The sequence below is a fragment of the Microcaecilia unicolor genome, chromosome 6, assembly GCF_901765095.1.
Source record: "Microcaecilia unicolor chromosome 6, aMicUni1.1, whole genome shotgun sequence".
Lineage (NCBI taxonomy): Eukaryota > Metazoa > Chordata > Amphibia > Gymnophiona > Siphonopidae > Microcaecilia > Microcaecilia unicolor.
Window position 1 is genome coordinate 138881038 of NC_044036.1, and position 23978 is coordinate 138905015.

At 44.7% G+C, this 23978-nt stretch overlaps 1 protein-coding gene across 1 annotated transcript in view; it reads right to left on the minus strand.

Moving 5' to 3' along the window:
* The window catches only part of CELSR3 (cadherin EGF LAG seven-pass G-type receptor 3), a 192911-nt gene that overhangs the window by 163490 nt on the left and 5443 nt on the right, over positions 1-23978 (minus strand). The window lies entirely within an intron of this gene.

Sequence of the window (23978 nt, forward strand, 5' to 3'; positions counted from 1 at the left end):
GTCTGGGCCCCCCCAAATTTCCTCCGGGCCCTTTGCGGGGGTCCCCAACCCTCGCCAGCTGAAGCCTTGCCCAGCGCCGGTCTGCAGTGCCACCGAGTTGCCTGCCCTGCCCTCTCTTCCCCCTCACGTCCTGCACGCTCCTTTTAGTGAAACTGAGCATGTTTCACTAAAAAGGAGCGTGCAGGATGTGAGGGGGAAGAGACAGCAGGGCAGGCAACGCTGCAGCCACGGAGACCGGTGCTGGACAAAGCTTCAGTTGGCAGGGTTTGGGGACCCCTGTCAGCCAAGGTATTTGCTGCAGCTTGCAGTTAGCAATTGGGGGATTGGCAAGGTGGCAAGGCGGCAGATCAAAATGTGCCCCCCCACCTCGGACTCTGGCCCCCTCCCACCGCGAGGTCTGGCTACGCCCCTGGTGGTGGGGCTGCAGCTCTGTCAGAGATGCCAAGTCTCACTCATTAGTTTTCTCACGCTCACACTCTGCAAGCACCTTCTGCAACTCAAAGTCTCTACACCACTGCATGGACCTTGATCACCACTTTCATGAGAGGCACGCCTAAGAAAGGAAAAGCCAGGTGGCCTCAGAGTAGGAAGAAACCTGCGTTTCTTACCTCTAGAGGTGGATTGGCTCACTCAGCTCCTTAGAACCAAGCAGCCCTGAGGGTGGGAGTTAAGTAGATCTTAGTGACACCTCTTCAAAGGTCCAGAAGGTGAGGAGAGAGGGATGAGCAGGAGAAGAAACCTGTGTATTCATTTAGAGGTGTACGGGCAAAAAGAAATCATTGGTCAAGGCAAATCTTAATGTCTCTGTATGTCCAAGAAGTGCATTCAATGCAAAAGAGCAAACAAGGCTTACTGAAAGCAAAGCATTTGACAAGAAGCTGGAATTCCGAGGCATCAGGAAGCAAAGCAAAAACAGGAACCAAGTGCATGGCTTGACAAGAAAACAAGACTAAAGCGGCAAAGAATAGACCCAGATTTGGGGCAGAAATACCTAAATCCACCCTGGGGTGGTTCCTGCTGGGTCAATCAGGAAACAGGAACTAGGATTATCAGGAGTACAGGACACCGCTCCTTCTGGAAAACAGGTGCTCTCTAAGCCAGCAGTCACTGGTTGAGGCTGGCTTATACCAAGCAGCTATTAACATTAGGGGGGAGGAGGAGGAGGACAGAAATTCAATGACAATGGGGGGGAGGGGAATGAGATGTCCTTTTTTTGTCTGTTGTTCCTATCACCCCCCTCTATCCTTGTGCGTGTGGCTGTCTCCCCTCCATCTAAGTCTGTGCCTGTGTCTCCCTGATTCTCTTTGCATTTATGTGTCTCTTTGCTTCTATCTGTATATCTCCTGTGTCTCTCCTTCCATCTCCGTGTATGTATGTGTATCTATACCTTTCCCTCTATCTGCATGTGTATGTTTGTATGTGTTTCTTTCTGCCTGTTTCTGTGTTTGTGTTTCTGCCTGCCTATATCTCCCGCCGTGTGTCTCTCCACCTCTGCCTGAGTTTGTCTCACTGTCTCTATGCCTGTGTCTCTTCCACCACCTCTCTCTCTCTCTCTCTCTCTCTCTCTCTCTCTCTGTCTGCCTGCATCTCTTTATATCCCCATCTATCTTTGTGTGTGCATTTATCTGTGTTTCTCTCTGCCTGTGTCTCTTGACTCTACCTCCCTACGTGTGTGTCTGTTTCTCTATCTGCCTGTATCCCTCAGTGTGTATCACTCTCTACCTCTATCTCTGTGTGTGTGTCTCTCTCTGTGTGTGTGTCTCTTTCTCTTTCTCTGTGTGTGTGTGTGTGTGTGTGTGTGTGTGTGTGTGTGTGTGTGTGTGTGTGTGTGTGTGTGTGTGTGTGTGTGTGTGTGTGTGTGTGTGTGTGTGTGTGTGTGTGTGTGGTGTGTGTGTGTGTGTGTGTGTGTGTGTGTGTGTGTGTGTGTGTGTGTGTGTGTGTGTCTCTCCTCTAGGTCTATGTCTGCCTGTGTTTCTTTGGTGATGTACTGCAGATGCAAAGTTCAAGTAGGGATTTCAGAATCGGATCCCCATACTCATTCCTTCCTCTTCTGCTCCATCTCTCCCCCCCCCCCCCCCCCCCCCCCCCACACACACACACACAATTGAAAAAGACAGGTCTGTGAAACCTATGCACATACATGTAGCTACTGAACAGACAGCCATTTTCAGCCCAGAGGCATTTACCTGGGGTAACTGCATATTCACTTGGCAAATTTCTTTGAAAAGTGTCCTGATATTGCCTTCACTCCGTTGGTATCATTTCACAGACACCAAAGAAAGGCAAATATCTTTTTATGTTGCTGCTTTCACTGGTAAAGCAATATGACACTCTTAAACCTTTCTTGATTTATATTCTGTGCATGCAGTCTGAAAAATCTCATTCTTTGGCCTTCAGGCTCACTCTTTGGGACAGTAAATCTCAGTCTCTGGGGTGATCTGGCCTTGGCATCTCTGCTCCCACTCATGCCACACATTCATTCTTGCAATTTAATGCGACTCTGCTGAATGCACATCAGAGTTTCATTTGCTTGAGAAATATTTTGACACAAAGCAGAGAGAGACTGACAGAAACAGGGTGGGAGGGGGGGGGAGAGAGAGAAAGAGTTTAGCAAACACAAGATGGAGAACAGAGAGTGAGAGACTGGCACAGACTCGATGAGAGCCCAAGGGTGCTAGAATGCATTTGACAGAAGAAGAACATGGAATGCAAAAAGGCTGTCCTAACTTTATGCACTAAGGGGTCCTTTTACTAAGCCGCGTAAGCGTCTGCGTGCACCCAACGCATGCCAATACCGAGTTACCACACGGTAATTTCATTTTTGACATGCGTCCGATATGCGCGTCTGAAAATATTTTTATTTTCTGGTGTGCGGGCGGTAATCAGCATTTGGGTGTGTGTAGACCATTACCGTCCGGTTACTGCGTGAGTCTTTACCGCTAAGTCAACGGCTGGCGGTAAGGTCTCAAACCCAAAATGGACGCGTGCCAATTTTCATTTTGCTGCATGTCCATTTTCGGCGCAAAAAAATAAAGGCAATTTTTACAGGTGCGCTGAAAAATGATTCTGCGCCCACCCAAAACATGTGCCCACGCTACCACAGCCCATTTTTCAGCGCACCTACCCCTGAGTTAATTAGGCACCAATCTGAATATTGGCTGCTTAACTTCCGGGTCAGTGCCCATACCTAGATCTTCAATGCCAAGTGCTGTGTATGCCCCGGCATTGAACATCCAGGTTAATTCAGCCCAGAGGCGCTGTCCGCTCCACCCCACTCCCTCAACCTGGCTACACATCTGGTTCAGCCTGTAGCTGTGAGTGGCTTGCAATCTGCATACTGCCAATCTGAGTATCAGCCCCTACATTTTCTTTTTGTTTTTATTTATTTGTGAATTTTAAATGATCATGACAAGTAGACCACTTGCACAAGAAAAATAGTGAAACCTTCTTAAACATACAATATCATAAAGTAATAAAAACAAACAGGTTTCCTCATTACTTAGAAGAAAGATAAGAAAAAAGAAGCTGACCACTTTCTTAGACCACCATTAAGAGGGGAAGTGGAATGTATATGCCTCTGGGCGGAAAAGTGGAGGAGTGGCCTAGTGGTTAGGGTGGTGGACTTTGGTACTGGGGAACTGAGGAACCGAGTTCAAATCCCACTTCAGGCACAGGCAGCTCCTTGTGACTCTGGGCAAGTCACTTAACCCTCCATTGCCCCAGGTATAAATAAGTACCTGTATACAATATGTAAGCCACATTGAGCCTGCCATGAGTGGGAAAGCGTGGGGTACAAATGTAACAAAAATAAAATGTCACAAATAAGGAGATCACAAAAAAAAATCAAAAGCCCCTACATTGTCCAAATACTGTTCACAGGTCAATAGAAATAATACTCTTTTTTCATAAAGTTCTTATCTCAGGTTTTGTGGTTTTATGCTGTGCATTGTGTTAATATCAGACTGCTTGAACTTTCTTTTTTTTTTTGCACTTTAGGTTTAATAAACACAAATCAAATTTTATGTCAAGCATCTACTAAGTAATAAAAAGGAAGTAAAGAAACAAGAAAATAAAAACAACAACAAAAATCAGTGCCAGAGAAATAAATCAAGTCCCACACATGCACAGAGTAATCCAAGAGAGAAACAAAGAAAAGGAATAAAGGGAAAACTCATGTTTTGGAAGACATATTATCTGCATTTCTCCATAATCTCACTGCCCCCAACCTCCTCAGCATGCAAATCCAAACATGTATGACCACTTGCTTAGAAGCTCTTAACTGGGCGGGTTCAAAAACTACATATTTAACACCTTGATATAGAAGTCGGTTGCAGAGACTTTGATTTCTGCAGATTGGCCTCTTATCCAGTGAAATGGGAATCAGAGCCAGTGGCTGGGAGTACCCAGCATGCTTTGCAGCAGATCCAGGCAGTCTGACAATGATGAAGTGTCTTTCCCCGGACCAGAGGCCATTACCCTCCCATTCAGAAGTTCTCTGTTCCCCTATTTTATTTATGCAGGATATCTTGAGTCAGGACTCACAGAAACAGATCGGCGAACACGCCAGAGACCGACGCTGAAGAAGACTTCGGCTGGCAGGGGTTGGGGACCTCTGCCAACAAAGGTACCTGGTGGCAGCGAGAGGGGGGTCGAAAGTGGCGGGGGAGGGTTGGTGGCGGGGGGTCAAAAGTGGTGGGGGAGGGTCGGCGGTGGGAGGGGTCAAAAGTAGCAGGGAAGGGTCAGCGGCTGGGGGCTGCAGGCTAAAGTGGGCTCTGGACCCCCCTCCCGCTGAGGTCTGGCTATGCTCCTGAATACCAGTAAAGGACTTGGGCACATTTGGGGCAAATTCTATGATGTGGTAGGAGCCTCTTCTATAAAGGAACCTAGGGGGCCCTTTTACTAAGCTGCATGGGCACCTACGCGCATCCTGCGTGGGTCAGTTTTGAAGTACTGCCCAGCTACCATGTGGCCCGGATGGTAATTTCATTTTTTCTACGTGTCCACTATGCGTGCTGGAAAATATATTTTATTTTCTGGCACACAGAGCTAACCGGGTGGTAACTGGCACTGTAAAGCATGTTGACCATTACCGTCCCGCATAGGCGTAGTTTGACTGTTTCATTTGGGGGGGCAAAGGAAGGGGCAGGGCATATTAGCATATTCATTTGCATATATGTATATGCAAATTATGCTAATATGGAGGAAGGAAGGGAGCAAGAGCTGGCTTTTTTGGGAATAACCAGTGTTCGTTTGCCAATGGATAGCCACTGAATCAGAGAGGCAGCGGGTTTGGCGACAGGCAGTGGTGTGCTGGCAAATGTTTAACAACAGGCTCTCCCCCCAGTCCCCCTCTGCGCCCCCCCCCCCCAAATTGCAGAGCTGGCTATAGCCGGGGAGAGAGCCTGGGGGGGGGGGGGTATAAATAAGTAAATATAAACTTTTAATGTTGAACACCTGATTCTCAAAGTGAACATATTGTAAACACTATAATGAAAATAAAATGATTTTTTTCTACCTTTGTTGTCTGGTGACTGTTTTTCTGATCATGCTGGTGCAGTATCTGATTCTGCTGCTATCTGTCCTCTTAACTCCGTTTCCAGGGCTTCCTTTCCATTTATTTCTTTCTTCCTTTCTTCTTCATTTCTGGTCCTCAGCTTCTGCCTATTTTCTTCATCCATGTGCAGTTTTTCTCCTCTCTTCCTTTTCCCTCATCTCATCTCCTTCCTCACTCTTTCCTCCCCTCCATCCATGTCCAGCATTTCTTTTCTCTCCCCTGCCCTCCATCCACCCAGTCCAACAGTGACCCTCCTCTTCCCTGCCCCCATACCCAGTGGCCCTCCTTTCCCCTGCCCTCCATATACTTAGTCCAGTAGTGACCCTCCTCTCCCCTGCCCCCATGCCCAGTGGCCCTCCTTTCCCCTGCCCTCCATCCACCCAGTCCAGCAGTGACCCTCCTCTCCCCTGCCCCCATACCCAGTGGCCCTCTTTTCCCCTGCCCTCCATCCACTCAGTCCAGCAGTGACCCTCCTCTCCCCTGCCCCCATGCCCAGTGGCCCTCCTTTCCCCTGCTCTCCATCCACTCAGTCCAGCAGTGACCCTCCTCTCCCCTGCCCCCATGCCCAGTGGCCCTCCTTTCCCCTGCTCTCCATCCACTCAGTCCAGCAGTGACCCTCCTCTCCCCTCCCCTCCCTTCATTCCGCCCTCTCCCCGTTCCTTCCCCCCCCCCCACCCCCACCCCGCGAGCCAGTTCTCCTCCCTCCCTCCGGATCCGTCCCTCACCAACGATCTTCGAATTTTTCACCTGCCCGGCCCACTAGCGCTGACTCTCCACTGCCGGTTCACGCTTCAAAATGGCCGCCGAGACTTCTCGCGAGGCCGCCTCTGAAAGTCTCGGCGGCCATTTTTAAAGCGCGAACCAGCAGGGGAGAGAGCGCTAGCGCCTAGCGGGCAGGCAAAGGATTCGAAGATCAGGTCGGTGAGGGACGGATACGGAGGGAGGGAGGAGAGCCGGCTCACGGGGGGGCCGGGGGGGGGAGGAGAAGGAACGGGGAGAGGGTGGGGTGAAGGGAGAGCTGCCTGTTGCCGGCCCTGCGTTTGGGGGGGCATTGCCCCCCCCAGTCTACGCCCATGCCGTCCCGTTAACACATGAGACTTTACCACTAAGTCAATGGCTGGCGGTAAGGTCTCAGACCCTATAATATATATATATGTAATTTTTTTTAATTATTTCTTTGATTTTATTATGTTTTTATGATGGTGATTATAATCTGAGTAATTTGTACGAATATTACTAATTGGCTCTCTGGTTTTGCTGTGCTTTTCTATCAGAAATGGATCTCAAAGTGTGTTTTTATAGCATTTTAAGACTGATTTTACTGTTATATCATATTGTAAACCGTTCTGATTTACATTTTGTAATAAGTGACGGTCTAGTAAATAAATAAACAATACATGATAAATGGATGCATGCCAATTTTTATTTTGCCGCACATCCATTTAAGGCAATAAAAGGCCTTTTTTGCAGGTGTGCCGAAAAATGGATCTGCATGCGTCCAAAATACGCACCTACACTAGTGCAGGTCATTTTTCAGCGCATCTTAGTAAAAGGACCCCCAAGGTGCCTAATTTGCTTTGTAGAATACTAGAGTCACTCCACTGGCTCCCTATCCGTTTCCGCATTCAATTCAAACTTCTCTTACTGATCTATAAGTGCATTCACTCTACCGCTCCCCAGTACCTCTCCACTCTTGTCTCTCCCTACGCCCCCCCCCCCCCTCGGGTACTCCGTTCTGTGGATAAATCTCTCTTATCTGTCCCCTTCTCCTCTACTGCTAATTCCAGACTCCGTTCCTTTTATCTCGCTGCACCTCATGCCTGGAATAGACTTCCCGAGCCTGTACGTCTAGCCCCATCTTTGGCCGTTTTCAAATCCAGGCAAATCCACCTCTTTAACGCTGTTTTTGACTCCTAACCACTACTCACTTGCCCTGTACCCTTTTATCCCCACCTCTTGAATTCCCTTACCTCTTAGTTGTTCTCTCTGTTTGCCTGTCCTATTTAGATTGTGAGCTCCTTGAGCAGGGACTGTCTTTTCATGTATGGTGTACAGCATTGCATATGCCTTGTAGCACTATAGAAGTGATAAGTAGTAGTAGTAGTAATGTAGAAGCCTGCTCTTGCCTGCCTTGCAGATCAGCAACATGGCCGTGCAGGCTTCTGTTTCTGTGAGTCTGACATCCTCACAGAAACAGAAGCCTGCGCGGCTGCATTGCTGATCTGCAAGGGCAGGCTTCTAGATGGAATGTTGCTAGTGGAGGAGTAGCCTAGTGGTTAGTGCAGTGGAACATGGGATGTTGTTACTATTTGAGATTCTGGAATGTTGCTATTACTTGAGATTCTACATGGAATGTTGCTACTATTGGAGATTCTGTTGCTACTATTTGAGATTCTACATGGAATGTTGCTATTCCACTAGCAACATTCCATTTTTAGATTGTGAGCTCTTTGAGCAGGGACTGTCTTTTCGTGTATGGTGTACAGCGCTACATATGCCTTGTAGCGCTATAGAAGTGATAAGTAGTAGTAGTAGGAAGCACATGTCAAATCAACCCTACCCCTGGGGTTGCATGGGAGCATGGCAGTAATTCTGAAGTTGGCGTGCACAGTTTCCTGCGGTAGAAAATAATTTTCTATTTTCTACTACAGGGGACATTCCCGGCGGTAATCAGCAGCGCAGTCACAGTGCTGCACACTGCCTGATTACCGCAGGAGTAGCTCATGAGCCCTTATCACCAAGTAAATAGGTGGCGTTAAGAGCTTGGGCAGTAAATAGCCACATGCTAATTTCAATATTAGCACACAGCCATTTACTGCCCCATTTTTAAAAAGGACTTTTCCCCGCCTTGGTAAAAAATGGCCCATCACATGCCAATTTCATGCACCCAAACTAGCACAGTCACTGTTTTCCGAGGCTTAGGAAAAGGGCACTATAGGTATTCTATAACTTATGCGTATTAAGTGTGAGTCCCGCCCATGCTCTACCCAGACTCCGCCCATGTGTATGCTATGCATGTATTTCAGTGGAATTTTGGCATATATGCAAATATGTGTGCACATACGCAGGCATATTTATTTATTTATTTTGAACATTTGCTATACCAGCACTCAGGAAACCATCAAGGTGGTGAACAAAGAGATAATTCAACTGAACACAAAAACATATACCGGAATTGGTGATCACCATTATGGAACAATGTAAGCCACATTGAGCCTGCAAATAGGTTGGAAAATGTGGGATACAAATGTATTTACAAAGGTATTAATCGCAAATGAACCTCTTCCGGAAATGGGAAGGCGGCAGAACTAGAGGGCATGAAATGAGATTGAAGGGAGGCAGACTCAAGAAAAATGTCAGGAAGTATTTTTTCACAGAGAGAGCGGTGGATACTTGGAATGCTCTCCCGAGGGAGGTGCTGGAGATGAAAACGGTAACGGAATTCAAACATGCGTGGGATAAACATAAAGGAATCCTGTTTAGAAGGAAGGGATCCTCAGAAGCTTAGCCGAGATTGGATGGCGGAGTCGGTGGTGGGAGGCGGGGCTGGTGGTTGGGAGGCAGGGCTAGTGCTGGGCAGACTTCTACGGTCTGTGGCCTGAAAATGACAGATACAAATCAAGGTAAGGTATACACATAAAGTAGCACAAATGAGTTTATCTTGTTGGGCAGACTGGATGGACCATGCAGGTCTTTTTCTGCTGTCATCTACTATGTTACTAACTTATCGTGGTGATATTATTTGAAGACATCTGAGTGAGTAAAGGGGCAACGTCGACCAGCAAGGCGTTACAATAATCCAGACGATTGAGAATCAGAGAATAGATCGGTGTTTTCAAAGCCTGAAGATCCATTTTTGAATATCTAACAAACATCCGGAAATCATTAAAAACCACCCTGTTCAAAAAGGCATACCATAATGATCCAACCTGAATCCTGCTACACAACGAAACTCATCCAGAACTGGACAAATGAACTGGACAAAACTTAACTCTTTTTCCTTGACTACTTAATTTACTCTGTCACTTATGAACCTTAACACAAAACCACTCTGTATTTCTCATACCGGAATTGGCAGTTCTATTTATGCAGTAAATCTGGCCAGTTAATCGCTGAATATCAGCACTTAACCAGCCGACTCTACTACTACTACTACTACTATTTAGCATTTCTATAGCGCTACAAAGCGTATGCAGTGCTGCACAAGCATAGATGAAAGACAGTCCCTGCTCAAAGAGCTTACAATCTAATAGACAAAAAATAAAGTAAGCAAATCAATTAATGTGTAGAGGAAAGAGGAGAGGAGGGTAGGTGGGGCGAGTGGTTACAAGTCAAAAGCAATGTTAAAGAGGTGGGCTTTCAATCTAGATTTAAAGATGGTCAAGGATGGGGCAAGACGTAGGGGCTCAGGAAGTCTATTCCAGGTGTAGGGTGCAGCGAGACAGAAGGAGCAAAGTCTGGAGTTGGCAGTAGTGGAGAAGGGAACAGATAAGAAGGATTTATCCATGGAACGGAGTGCACGGGAAGGGTAGTAGGGAAGGACGAGTGTGGAGAGATACTGGGTAGCAGCAGAGTGAATGCATTTATAGGTTAGTAGAAGAAGTTTGAACAGGATGTGAAAACGGATAGGGAGCCAGTGAAGTGACTTGAGGAGAGGGGTAGTATGAGTAAAGCGACCCTGGTGGAAGACGAGACGGGCAACAGAGTTTTGAACCGACTGGAGAGGGGAGAGGTGACTAAGTAGAAGGCCAGCAAGAAGCAGATTGCAGTAGTCCAAACCAGAGGTGACAAGGGTGTGGATGAGGGTTTTGGTAGAGTGCTCGGAAAGAAAGGGGCGGATTTTATGGACTCTGCTCCTGGGATGCTCCTAAATGAGCCGGTTTTCACTTCGGCACTAACCAGTTATTTTCATTGGAACTAACCAGTTAAGTATCAATGAAAAATAGCCGTTAGTCCTAAACAAGTGATTTAACTGGCCAGGAGCTATTTCTGGCAGATTAAATCACATTGAATACTGATGTGGTAGTTTAACAGTAGAGGTTCACATAGGTGGAGTTTAGGTGGCATGTGAGAAAAGATTTTTGGATTTTTTTTTTGTTTGTTTTCTGGGACAGTACTTTAGAAGAATTAGAGAGATTTCTTCTATGGCTTAATTCTTTGGACATCAAAAAACCTTTACTCTAGGTGGCAACAGTGGCAATCCTAGGTCGGATGCCACCCGGGCAGATCGCCGCTGCGCACCCCCCCCCCCCCAGGTGCAGCATGACACCCCCCCCCTGGCGCAATGACACCCCCCTCCCCGGTGCATTCTTGGCTGCTGGAGGGTGCAGAGAGCAGCCGTGTGCCTGTCGGCTCCACTGGCTCCCTGCTCCCTCTGCCCCAGAACAGGAAGTAACCTGTTCTGGGGCACAGGGAGCAGGGAACCAGCGGAGCCAACAGGCATGCGGCTGCTCTCTGCACCCCTCCAGCAGCGTGCACCCGGGGTGACCGCCCCCACCGCCCCGCCCTTGCTACGCCACTGGGTGGCAATAAGGCCTCCCATGCTAACCCGGTGGTAACCAAGCAAAACACAGCGATGCCCTATTACCACCGGGTTATCACTGCATAAGCCATTTCCGGGAGGGGTTTTTTCTCCCAGCAATGGCGCATGCTTGAGGCGGGTCTAGTGCTGATGGCTGCATTGGGCCGGCAGTAGTCCTGGAAGAGTGAGCAGTAAACTAACGAATAACAGCAGAGTATTGGATATCCTTGTCTACTGGCCTTACCCATTTACTCAATCCTTTCTTGGACCTTAGAGCCAAATCTGACGCATCATACAACGTTCTTGTCACCCTGATCAGTTTCCCCGGTGTCCTCATAATTACCAGTGAGCCCCACTGTCCTTCATGCCTTACCAAATCTGTGATCAATGAAGTCAATGAAGCACTGGTAGAGTTTTGTTTTTTACTTGCTTAGCATTTCTTCGGCAATTAGTTGAAACATCAATATCTGCTGAATAGTTACTTCTGTTTTTTTTAAGCCTCCTTGTCCCTCACTCAGGTTTTCTTCAAGTGCATTTCTCAGTCTGTCCTGTTCAATATTATTTTGCATAGTTGTGGAGTTACTGCTATTGTTCTGTTGTTTGCACATTAGATCCAATAAATTATATTTTGAATAGCACAGCATTAATTTTTGAAGTGACAGGTCAGAATTTAAAGTCAACATAAAACATGCTCTGTGGAAAAGCCAAAACAGACACAGAGAAATCGTTGCAGGCAAGCTTAAGTATTATTTACCTGCCCTTTGTGAACAATATATTTCCTCTGTCTTCCCGAATCAGTGAAGGGGTGTCCTGTGTATTGCACCGAAAAATTTGAGTAGTCCCCGCAGTATCACCAACCAATGAAACTGATGTGATCTCTGCACACACTGCCTGCTGGCATTTGCCCAGGCTCTGCTATTACTTCACTTGCTGATGACAGAGTGCCACACGGCCATCACCATAAAACACAGCAAGCCACGGTTCCTGACAAACATCAGCCTGACTGAGGCATCTGCAGTCTCACTTGGGGAGATGAGATTTTCTCTGCTCAAGAAGAGTAAGAGGTAGATATTCAGCTGGCTGTATTCCCAGATATTCAATGCCAGACCATGGCAACTAAAACTTATGTGGTTAAGTGCAATATTCAGCCCTTGACTGCATAAGGGGATGGGACTTGATATTTCACCTTTTTGTGGGTTTTTGCAACTACATTCAAAGCAGTTTACGTATTCTGTACAGGTGCTTATTTGTACCTGGGACAATGGAGGGTTAAATGATTTGCCCAGAGTCACAAGGAGCTGCAATGGGAACTGAACCCAGTTCCCTGGGATCAAAGTCCACTGCACTAACCATTAGGCTACTCCTTCACTAGCAACATTCCATGTGGAATCTCAAATAGTAGCAACATTCTATGTAGAACCTCAAATAGTAGCAACAGAATCTCAAATTGTAGCAACAGAATCTCAAATTGTAGCAACACTCCACGTAGAACCTCAAATAGTAGCAACAGAATCTCAAATAGTAGCAACATTCCATGTAGAATCTCAAATAAGTAAATGGAAATGGGACTTGATATACCACCTTTCTGTGCTTTTTGCACAAAAAAGTGTGTGCACTTGCTGTAATGGTTTTTGTGTTTTCTTGTGGAGATAAAGAGCATTTTTTGTAGCAGCTGGTCTAATGCTCTTTCTGCTCTGTGACTAAACATTGAGACAGTGTATCAGATACTTAGACTTCTGAAGCAGGCAATTGGTTGCTGAAACATGGGACTGTGTCGAGTCCATTGTATCTGTTTTCTTTGCAAATAACGACTTTTGATTGTACTACATTTACTCTCTGGGATTAACGACTTTGACTGAGCTCTGAAATACCATATGTTCCTGGTTGACCTACGTCCCTTCCCTTCTTTGCTGGTTGGTAATTTATTCAGCACCAGCATTTACACACCACTTGTGCATATAAATGTACAGAATACCAGCTTTCATAGTAAATACACACTTAGGCACACAAGTGCCATCAGAGCACTAAGTGCTGTTCTGTAAGGGGAAGGGTAAGCGGCATAATGGTTCCGATTCAGTAAACAACACTGACATTTAGGAAACATTTGTGCTGTGCTCGTTAGAGCAGATGTAAAGTCTTACACCAGCTGAAACTTGATATGATCTTGGTGCACAAGTAGAACGTGTAATCTCAGTATGTTACAACACTGCACCGAATTATCTGGAGTGCCCCTGACCTACCCCAGCATAGGCAGATGTGCACAAAAATCCAATTAGTGCCATTTAACTCCAATTAAAATCAATAATTGATTGTTAGCGCCCAGTGGAAGCCCCACCATTAGGCCAATTGAGGCGGGGGTCTAATGGAGCAGCACTCTCCCCTTCCCTCCTCACGATCTTCTCTGCATTTCCCTTATTTTTTTCTTTTCCAAATGGCAGCAGCGGCAGTGATTCCCATAGGCTGCCCTGCCACCAGCACCGGCCTCTACCTCCCTACTGTGGCACCACCTCTTGATGTAACTTCCTGTTTCTTCAAAGGCAGGACACAGTAGAGCGAAGAGGCCAGTTGCCGGCCACAGGGCAGCCTATGGGAATCACTGCCGCTGCTGCCTTTTGGAAAAGAAAGAAATAAGGTAAATGTGGGAAAGAACATTGAGGAGGGCATGGGTGAGAGCAAGGGCACAGGCAGGGGTAGCAGATTGCCTTGAGCCACCCCTGTTAATGCTCAATTGACTAATTAGTTTACAAATACATTTGGGCTCTATGCCCATATTTGGGCACCCAACTTTGGGGCGACCTACATAAAATCTGGGGGAATACGTAACTGCAAGAGGGTGTTCATATGGGCTGACCACCTAAGTGTGTGAATATTGTATGTTATGCTGTTACTGCACCTAAGTTCCTGCAGCTATGCCAGGTCTTTGACTGGTGTAACTGCAACCACATAAATATAAGACAGGCTGATGCTGGGTTACGCTAGGGTTCAACCTTCTCACCTTCACTTTTAGTGCTTTTAGGTTGGGTCTTCCATGTTATCTTTTGAGTCTTACCAATCCCTCCCTATTCTCCTGCTCGCACTTTACGTTCGATCAATGATCACCATTTGGTTCTCCCTAGGCCAAAAAAGGCCAGCTTGAAGGCCACACATCACTGTTTTCGTTTTCACCGCCCCCTTTTATTGGAACTCTCTTCCGAAAGAATCATCGAACGATAAATGTAAAGTTGCCTTAAAGACCTGGCTTTTTATGTTAGCTTTTGGTACCACTTAATTGGGTTTCTTTTCTTTCTCTTCCACTCTTTTGGACTATTTTGTTTCCAGAAGTACTTTACCCTGCCCCTCTTCTCCCTTCCCTTCCCCCCCCCCCCCCCCCCCTTTCCCTTGCCCTGATCCAGTCTCTCCCCTGATGGATGGATTTTACCTTTTCTGTACATACTGTAGTTCCTATCTGTTTCCTCTGAGTTGTTTATTATTATTATTATTATTATTAAAAATGTTCTAGACGACCACTGTAGCTGCCGAGGCAGATCAAAGCAGTGTGCAATCTAAAATTTGTTAAGAAAAGAAATGAACTCCAATAATGACAGCAAAGGTAAACATTCACACCAGATCAAATAGAACACACAGTACGGAGAATAAAATAATATAAAATCAACCGCCTCAAGCTGGAGAGATCCCTCAGGCTGTCTTGCCAAAATTCTAGTTCAGCGTGTTTAGGACTCGGGAGAACTGATCGATGATCATTTATCGAACAAAGGACTCTGGAAGGTGAGTAAGGAATAGTGAGGCAGGCAAGGTAATCTGGAGCACCAATTCTAAGGGCTTTAAAAGTCAATAGTGCTATTTTATAAGTGATTCAGTGCTCGACGGGGAGCCAAAGACGGTATAGGAAGCATTAATAAACTAAACTAAAGTAAACTAGTCTATAATGGACTCCGAGTGCCCAGATGCTCTTATAGACTAGGCTGAGAAACCTAAAATGATGCAGTCACTTATATAAACCCCCCTAACTGCGCACTCCCATCATGCTCATGGTTTTGAATTAATTTCCGCCAGATTTAATTTTGATATGCGTGGTCATGAGACTTTCATTATTCTGAATAATTTGATATCCTTCTTCATGACTGGCTGAGCTGAAGTTCACTTGACAGCAATAATGGGGAATGGGGTGGAAAACTGTTCATCAGTCACATCACCAACTTGCTCAGGCAGCTCAGAATTACAATCAGAAACTACCAGTAACTGCAGCACGAATTACAATAAGAGGTCAGTATATTAGAATACACAAAAATCAGCCCTCAACCTGTGTGAGTCTGATCTTTATCATGCATTCTAATTGATTATGTTAATGATATGCAAATGAGGCAAACAGTGGCGTTGGCAGTTGTGGGGTTGCTGAGTCGACTGTGGGGTCTTACCCACCCACGTGCTGTGGTACCCCTGAGGAAGGCTGATATAGCCAAAACACGGACCGTGTTGGGTCCTGATTAAAGGTTTTTTGGAGCGTCTTACCCTTGTGTGTGGTGACTGATCTCTTGACATTGGGCCCTCTCCACCCTATTTCTGTTGTGCTTAATTTACATATACATGATATTGCATCCCAGGGTTCAGTTACTAGTTCACGTTAACACAACTGCGCAGCTTTTTACCCATAGGTAATGAGCTTGGTTCATAGTTTTGCATTTCATTTGCGTTAAAAGTACTTGAAGTGCTGTTAATCACATTACCCACTTGTGACAGCATTTAACATTTGTTAGTGCTTGCAATGACATTTTGTGCTTTAGTACATTAAGGAATTAATTCTATATATGGCACCAAAAAAGCGCTATTCTATAAACTGAGCTTAAAGTTAGACCCAGTTTATAGAATAGCACTTACGTCCAGAAATCGCGGCCAACTGAAATCTGGTGCAAATGTACGCACCTAAATTAAGTGCTATCCCCCAAATTCTATAACAACACATGTTAATTTTAGGAATTCCCCCATTCTACCATTGCCCCTCCCATTTCCATACCCCCTTTTTTAACTCACATGTAAAATGTAGGTGCGGATCCTGCACCTAAAATTTACACACATATATTTCAATTAAATCTAATTAGTGCCAATAATTGGATAACAAGCCAATTATCAGCGATAATTAGCTCATTATTCAATTAAATTGCACCCACAAATTGGGCGCATGCAATGTTTAACAACTTTTATAGAATTCAGGGGTAATAACTGATGTTTCCTGTTGGATGGTGGATATCCCTTCATGAAAAACTTTTATCACTCTTTGTGCCCCCTCCCTATTCTGACTCCGCAGCTGTGGGGTTTTAACTTTGATTGGCAAAGTGGAAAGCTAAAGTCCAACAAGATGCAATATTTGGGTGCGCAAGAGTAGAGATTACTTTCCTTTATCACTACAATATAGGACAGAAACATGATGGCAGAAAGACCATACAGCCTACCTCGTCTATCTGTCTACAATCTCTCCTCCATAAGAAATTCTCTGTGCTTGACCCATTCTTTCTTGAATTCTGATACTGTCCTTGCCTCCATCACTTTCACTGAAAGGCTGTGCCATGCAGCCACCATCCTTTCTTTAAATAAATATTTTCTTCGATTACTCCTGAGTCTTTCACCTCCATCCTATCACACTTCACTCTTTTCCTCAGTTACATAAGAACATAAGAATAGCCATACTGGGTCAGACCAATGATCCATCTAGCCCAGTATCCTGTTTCCTAACAGTGGCCAAGACAGGTCACAAGTACCTGGTAGAAACTCGGCGGAGATAGTGCTGGGCAGACTTATACGGTCTGTGCCAGAGCTGGTGGTGGGAGGTGGGACTGGTAGTTGGGAGGCGAGGATAGTGCTGAGCAGACTTATACGGTCTGTGCCAGAGCTGGTGGTGGGAGGTGGGGCTGGTGGTTGGAAGGCGGGGATAGTGCTGGCCAGACTTATATGGTCTGTGCCCTGAAGAGGACAGGTACAAATAAAAAGTAGCACATATGAATTTATCTTGTTGGGCAGACTGAATGGACCATGCAGGTCTTTTTCTGCCATCATCTACTATGTTGCTATGTAGACTCAAATAGCTACCAATCCCAGGGCAAGCAGTAGCTTCCTCACATCTGTCTCAGTAGCAGACTATGGACTTTTCCTCCAGGAACTTATCCTAACCTTTTTTAAACCCAGATATGCTAACTGCTGTTATTACATCCTACGGCAAAGAGTTCCAGAGCTTGTGAATTTATACCACAGCTCTGTATCAGAGCTAACACTGAGTTTCTCTGCTGTAGACATTCTTCAAAGAATGCCTTGCTTTTTGTCAATCAGCAGTAATACCTCTAAAGTCAACCAGTAGTTTTTGAAAACAGAGAGTCCTAAGGATTCTTGAGAGGACATCCTCCTCATTTTATGAACTATTTATTACAAAGCTCGTTACTTTATTAAACTTTCCTGCTACCAACATATGTTAGGTTTATAGGTTTCACTGGTTTTAAGTCAGATGCATGAGCCAAGAAGCCAAAGACACTTTGAATTTATTACTTTGGAAGGTGAAACCTAGTGGATACATATTACATATTCTAGTTGTAAAACAGTATATTACATTCATTATTGCCAAAAGCTTTGTGCAGATCCAACATGCCTCACTCTTGCTGAAAATCTTTTAGAATGCAATTTTATCAGGGTGTCTTAAGCACCATGTTTAACTACTGTCACAAAAACAAATAGGGGAGCAGTAATTACACCATTCTCATATCACATAGTATAAGGATACATAATCCCTCATACCAATATATTACCTGCAGTTACCAACAAGATCTAATACAGAGATAATACACTGAGGACTGAAAGGATGCTATTTACTACCAACCCCTACCCTATGACTGTACTGTACTTTATCTTGGAAACAGGGAAGGGCATTCACCATCTTCTTTGGCAGGAGTATATACTTAAGACCTCATGGCTATCTTATGATAATTAAGTATGGGCAGTCATTAACAATGACAGAGAAAATTGTGAAGGACATTTTCTTTATCGTTTCCTGTCATTGGCAAATGAAAACAGGAAGGGTTTCATTTGCCAATGACAGGATTGGCAAATGACAAGCTCTCCTCTTCCCATCCCTCTCTCCCTGGTGCTTCACAGCCCACCCCCTGCCCCACCTCTGTAGGGCCCCTGGGCCTACCTAAATCCCTGGTAGTCTAGCAAAGGTCCATAAGGGCAGGAGCAATGTCCACTTGCTCCTGCCCTGGCCAGTGCTGCATCCAATATGGCAACCGCAACCTTTCACCCTAGTTTTGTAGTACCACAAGACTAGGGTGCAAGATCACAGCCACCATAATGGACATGGCCATTGCCAAAGAGGTTTGGACAAGTTCTTGGAGGAAAAGTCCATAAGCCATTACTAACAAGGTACACAAAGTGAAAATCACTGCTTAACCCTAGGTGTAAGAGCAAGGAATCTGGGGGGGGAGGATCCTACCAGATACTCATGACCTGGATTGGCCAATATTGGAAACAGGATACTAGACTGGATGGATGTTTGGTCTGACCTAATATAACAGTGCTTATGGTTTGCAATGCATGGGACAAAGTTGCACTGGACTGGAATAATAAGCATTTGGATCTATTATTTGCATGAATAAGCAGCTTCATCTTGAACATGTGCCGCCTGTCAGTGCTCTGAGAATGAGAGCAACTGAACCTTCCCCTTTTCTATGGTGTCACTTTACTAAGATTCTTCGGATCAGTATTCAAGCATTAAGAAACCTTCTCAACTCTGTTCTGTTCCAATTAATGATTTTGTGGTGGTCTCCCTTTTCTAATGAACATATTTTCCCCCTACCCCCAAAATGACAAGCCTGGGTAGCACTGGGAACTATCAACAGCCCTGAGGTTTGGAGGGATTTCTCCTCAGAGATTCCTTCACGGTATTCTTTAGGGTATTAGCAGCAGTACCCAGGTTTCTTCCCTCTGTAATACTGAGCACATTGCCACCAAGGTGTGCCCAATCCTAGTCAGCACCATGGACAGCAGACTCAACCCTAAGCTTGCTCCACCATAGCACAGGGCACTAACACCCAATCCTGAAGCCCGGCATCCTGCTTCTAACAGAGGCCAATTCAGGTCAAAGTACCTGGCAGAAACCCAAATAGTAGCAACATTCTATGCTACCGATCCCAGGGTAAGCAGTTTCGTCCCCCATGTCTAACTCAGTAGCAGACTATGGATTTTTCTTACAAGAACTTGCCTAAAACTTTTTTAAATCCAGATATGCTAAACGCTTTTATCACATCCTCTGGCAAAAGATTCAAGAGCTTAACTATTCATTCAGTGAAAAATACTTCCTCCTATATTTTTTTTAAAGTATTTTCATGTAACTTCATTGAGTGCTCCCTAGTCTTTATACTTTTTGAAAGAGTAAAAAAAATCAATTTACTTTTATCCGCTATCCACTACTCAAGCTTTTATAGACCTCAATCATATCCCCCCTCAGCCGTCTTTTTTCCAAGCTGAAGAGTCCTAACCTCTTTAGCCTTTTCTCATATGAGAGGAGTTCAAACCCCTTTATCATTTTGGTCACCCTTCTTTGAATCTTTTCTAATTCTGCTATATCTTTTATGAGATACAGTGACCAGAATTGAACGCAATACTCAAGGGGAGGTTGCACCATGGAGTGATACAGAGGCATTATTGTATTCTTGGTCTTTTTTTCATCCCTTTCCTAATATTTCCTAGCTTCCTGTTTGCTTTTCTGGCTACCACCTCACACTGGACAGAGGATTTCAGCATATTGTCTACAATGACACCTAGATCTTTTTCTTGAGTGCTAAATCCTAATATGAACCCTAGCATTAGGTAACTATGATTTGGATTATTCTTCTCAATATGCATCACTTTGCATTTTTTTCCACATTAAATTTCACCTAGATCTGGATGCCCAGTCTTGCAATTTCCTAAGCTCTTCCTGCAATTTTTCACAGTCTGTATGTGTTTTAACAACTTTGAATATTTTTGAGTCATCTGCAAATTTAATCACCTCACTTGTTGTTCCAATTTCCAGATCATTTATAAATATGTTGAATAGCACCAGTCCCAGTACAGATTCCTATGATACTTCACTATTTACTCTCCTCCATTGAGAAAAAGGGGGAAAGGGAAATGATATACCGCCTTTCTGAGGTTCTTGTAACTACATTCAAAGCAGTTTACATATATTCAGGTACTTATTTTGTACCAGGGGCAATGGAGGGTTAAGTGACTTGCCTAGAGTCATAAGGAGCTGCAGTGGGAATTGAACTCAGTTCCCCAGGATCAAAGTCCGCTGCACTAACCACTAGGCTACTCCTCCACTAGCAACATTCCATCTAGAAGCCCAGCAATGCGGCTGCGCAGGCTTCTGTTTCTGTGAGTCTGACGTCCTGCATGTATATGCAGGACGTCAGACTCACAGAAACAGGAGCCTGTGCGGCCGCGTTGCTGATCTGCAAGGGCAGGCTTCTACATGGAATGTTGCTAGTGGAATAGCAACATTCCATCTAGAATCTCCAATAGTAGCAACATTCCATGTAGAATCTACAAATAGTGTCAATATTTCATGTAGAATCTCAAATAGGGAAAGGGAACTGGGACTTGACATACCGCCTTTCTGAGGTTTTTTTTTCTTTATTTATTTATAAGATTTTATTTCTGAGGTTTTTGCAACTACATTCAAAGCAGTTTACATATATTCAGGTACTTATTTTGTATCAGGGGCAATGGAGGGTTAAGTGACTTGCCCGGAGTCACAAGGAGCTGCAGTGGGAATCTAACTCAGTTCCCCAGGATCAAAGTCCAGTGCACAAACCACTAGGCTACTCCTCCAAAAATGGCCATTTAACCCTATCCTCTGTTTTCTGATCAATAACCAATCGCTAATCCACAACAGAACAGTGTCTCCTAGCCCTATATTTTTAAATTACCGTATCTGAAACTGTATGTTATGGGGAGTGAATAGTAAATAATTGCAGTGATGCCTTCTGCATGGAGTAAATGTCACACATGTGCGATTAGGTGCAAGTTACTCCTGTCTCACTTTAGGATATAATTGTGTGCTTCATTTTTTTTTCTGCATGAAGAACTACAGTGAATAACCTGGACCCACACTGTTCCATTTTCACAAGTATTCTATTCACTAAGGCAGGAATTTTGATCTGCCAGAGTTTATGGAAAAGAAACAGGATTCACGAGACAGTTTACTTCCTCAAGGAAAGGTCTGCTCTTAATGTATTCCTAGGTTTCTGTTTACTTATTTTCCAATATCCGTCACCCTGCTTCCACTTTCCTTATCCGACATTTTAAGCAGATCTCCAAAAAAATAACTGCACACATCACCGCTCCAGATTCTGTACTCTGGTTTTAACCCTGGAAAATCCAGTCTAGGCATGCAACCACTTGTCTTTTTGCAGAAACCCAATTTGAGAACTTTTTGTTAGCCTCATCTTCAAAATACCGCCATTATCCAAATTTCAAGTTTATTAACAGGTTTGATATTTTATTTATTTATTTATTTATTTATTTGCTGCATTTGTATCCCGCTCAATGTGGCTTACATTATGCCATAATGGCAATCACCAATTCCACTCAAGAGAAGCCTATCAGAGTGGTTTACAATATTAATTCAATAATTATCAGCAGAAACAGAAAGAAACTCCGTAAAAATAAGTAGAAGAAAGTAGAGATAGAAGAAGAAGAAATCTGAGAGGGATAGGTCATATAGAGGAGAGAGAAGAAAATGGAGAATGGACACCACTAACCCCCAGATTCTATATCATGTGCCTAGAGATCTGCGCTGAAATTTGTGCAGATTCTATAACAACGCACATAACAAGCTAATGAGCACTGATAACAGCACTTAACAAGCAATAATTGGCACTGATTAGAATTTATGCGCACAACTCAGTAAGCATATTCTGTAACAAAGTGTGCCAAACTTCTAACATGTGCAGGCCTAAAGGGACGTGGTTATGGGTGGAAAATAGACATCTCATGGGCATTCTGAAATTTACACACGTAGTTATAGAATATGGCCCAGTGAGCGTAAATCTACGTGCCAGGATTTACGCCACATTTTCGTTGGTGTATATGGATGCGCAATATCAACTAAATGTATTCTATAATCGCTGCCTAAATCGAGGCCTCGATTATAGAATATGCTTAGGTGCCGATTTTTTAGGTGCCGTACAGTTGCATAGCTACGGGATGCCATCCAAATTGGCTCTGGGGCCCCCGGTTTGGCTGGCAGGGGTCCCCAACCCCTGCTAGCTAAAGTGTTTGTCCCGCGCTGGTCTCACATTGCCTGGCGCCCTTTCCTGTTGTCAGTCGGTGCACAACTGCCAATTACCGCCGGGTAAGCTCCACGCAGTAGAAGATAGAAAATATTTTCTACTGCTTATTTTGGACACACGTCAAAAATAGAATTACTGCCCGGGGCACACGGTAGCTGGGTGGCAGTGCCAATTTGACGTAAATTGGACACACGTTGGCACCTATGAGCCTTTGTAAAAAGCGCATCTTAGATGCCAAGCTTATAGAATGCTGTAAGTTGTGCCTAGGTGCCAACCTTTACACTAGCCTTTATATGGTGTAAATGTTGACCCCCCAAATGCCAACAGGCTCTATTCTATAACAGAATTTGGGAGCCCCAATGCTATTATAGAAAAGCATCTTAGCACACAGATTTTGGGTAACTGATTTTTAGCACCCTTTATAGAATTGTCTTCTATGTGGGATAGTGCTAAGCTTGTAGAACACTGCTTGGTGCCCAACCAGCTCTTACTCACGTCAGGGGCGTAGCCAGACAACAGATTTTGGGTGGGCCTAGACAAGAAGTGGGTGGGCACCAAGTGTTCTCCCCTTCACTCACCACCAAAAAAAAAAATCTCAGCTGGCGGGAAAACGCTTCTTTCCACCTTAGCAGTCTGCAGCAGGCACGCGCTGAAAACTGAGCATGCGCAGGTGCTGGTATCCTGGAGAATAGCGTTTTCATTACCATCAGGGGGAAGTCTTCTGCTGGCAGAGCTTGGGATCCCCACCTGCTACCGCTAATACGTGTGCTGATGTTGGGTGGGCCTGAGCCCTTATTGGCCCACCCAGGCCCAGCTGCGGCTATGCCACTGACTTAAATGAATGTTACATTCACACACATTAAGTGTCAGTAGTCCATAATCAGCACTCAAACACTGCTCACATTTAGGCAACTGGGATTATAGAAAGAGGGGAAAAAGCCAAACTAACAAAGTGCTAAAGCTAGATCTGATACACTCAGAGAGGGTGGGCTGCCCTATATTTGGTGTAGAAAATGAAATTTGCAGGCATCCTTCACAGGAAATAAACTGCACCCACGGGCATCAAAGGGAGAGCTCTCTGCAACCGCCACAAAAACAGAGGCTGTGGCAAGCATTAGGTTATCATCCAACCGGAACAAAGCAGTTTGTATTATGATTATTTCATCTCCGCAGACTACAACTTTCTTTTTTTTTTTAATAGAAATGAAACTGATCGGCTTTGATTTATTCCCCTTCTTTGACTTTCTGTGAGTGAGAGTGAGAAAGTTTATACAGGCAAAATACTGGTAGACTGGTCTATATATATATACACATTAACCCCAAGGAGTTTGTAATCTCCCTGCAAACTAGAGTTGTAACTGAGCTGAGCTGAACACGTTGTCACAGGGGGAAAGCACATATGCATTTATCAGGAAACAAGGGACATAATTTTCCCATCTCACTTTACTAATGAGTCTAGGGTGGGAGGATTTTCATAGCAGAAGCTTCTCTGGGATTCATGAATTATGCAGTACTTCCTGGGCACAAAGTGAATAAGTTCAAACTTGTCAGTTACAAATAATAATAATAATAATAAAAACTTCCCACA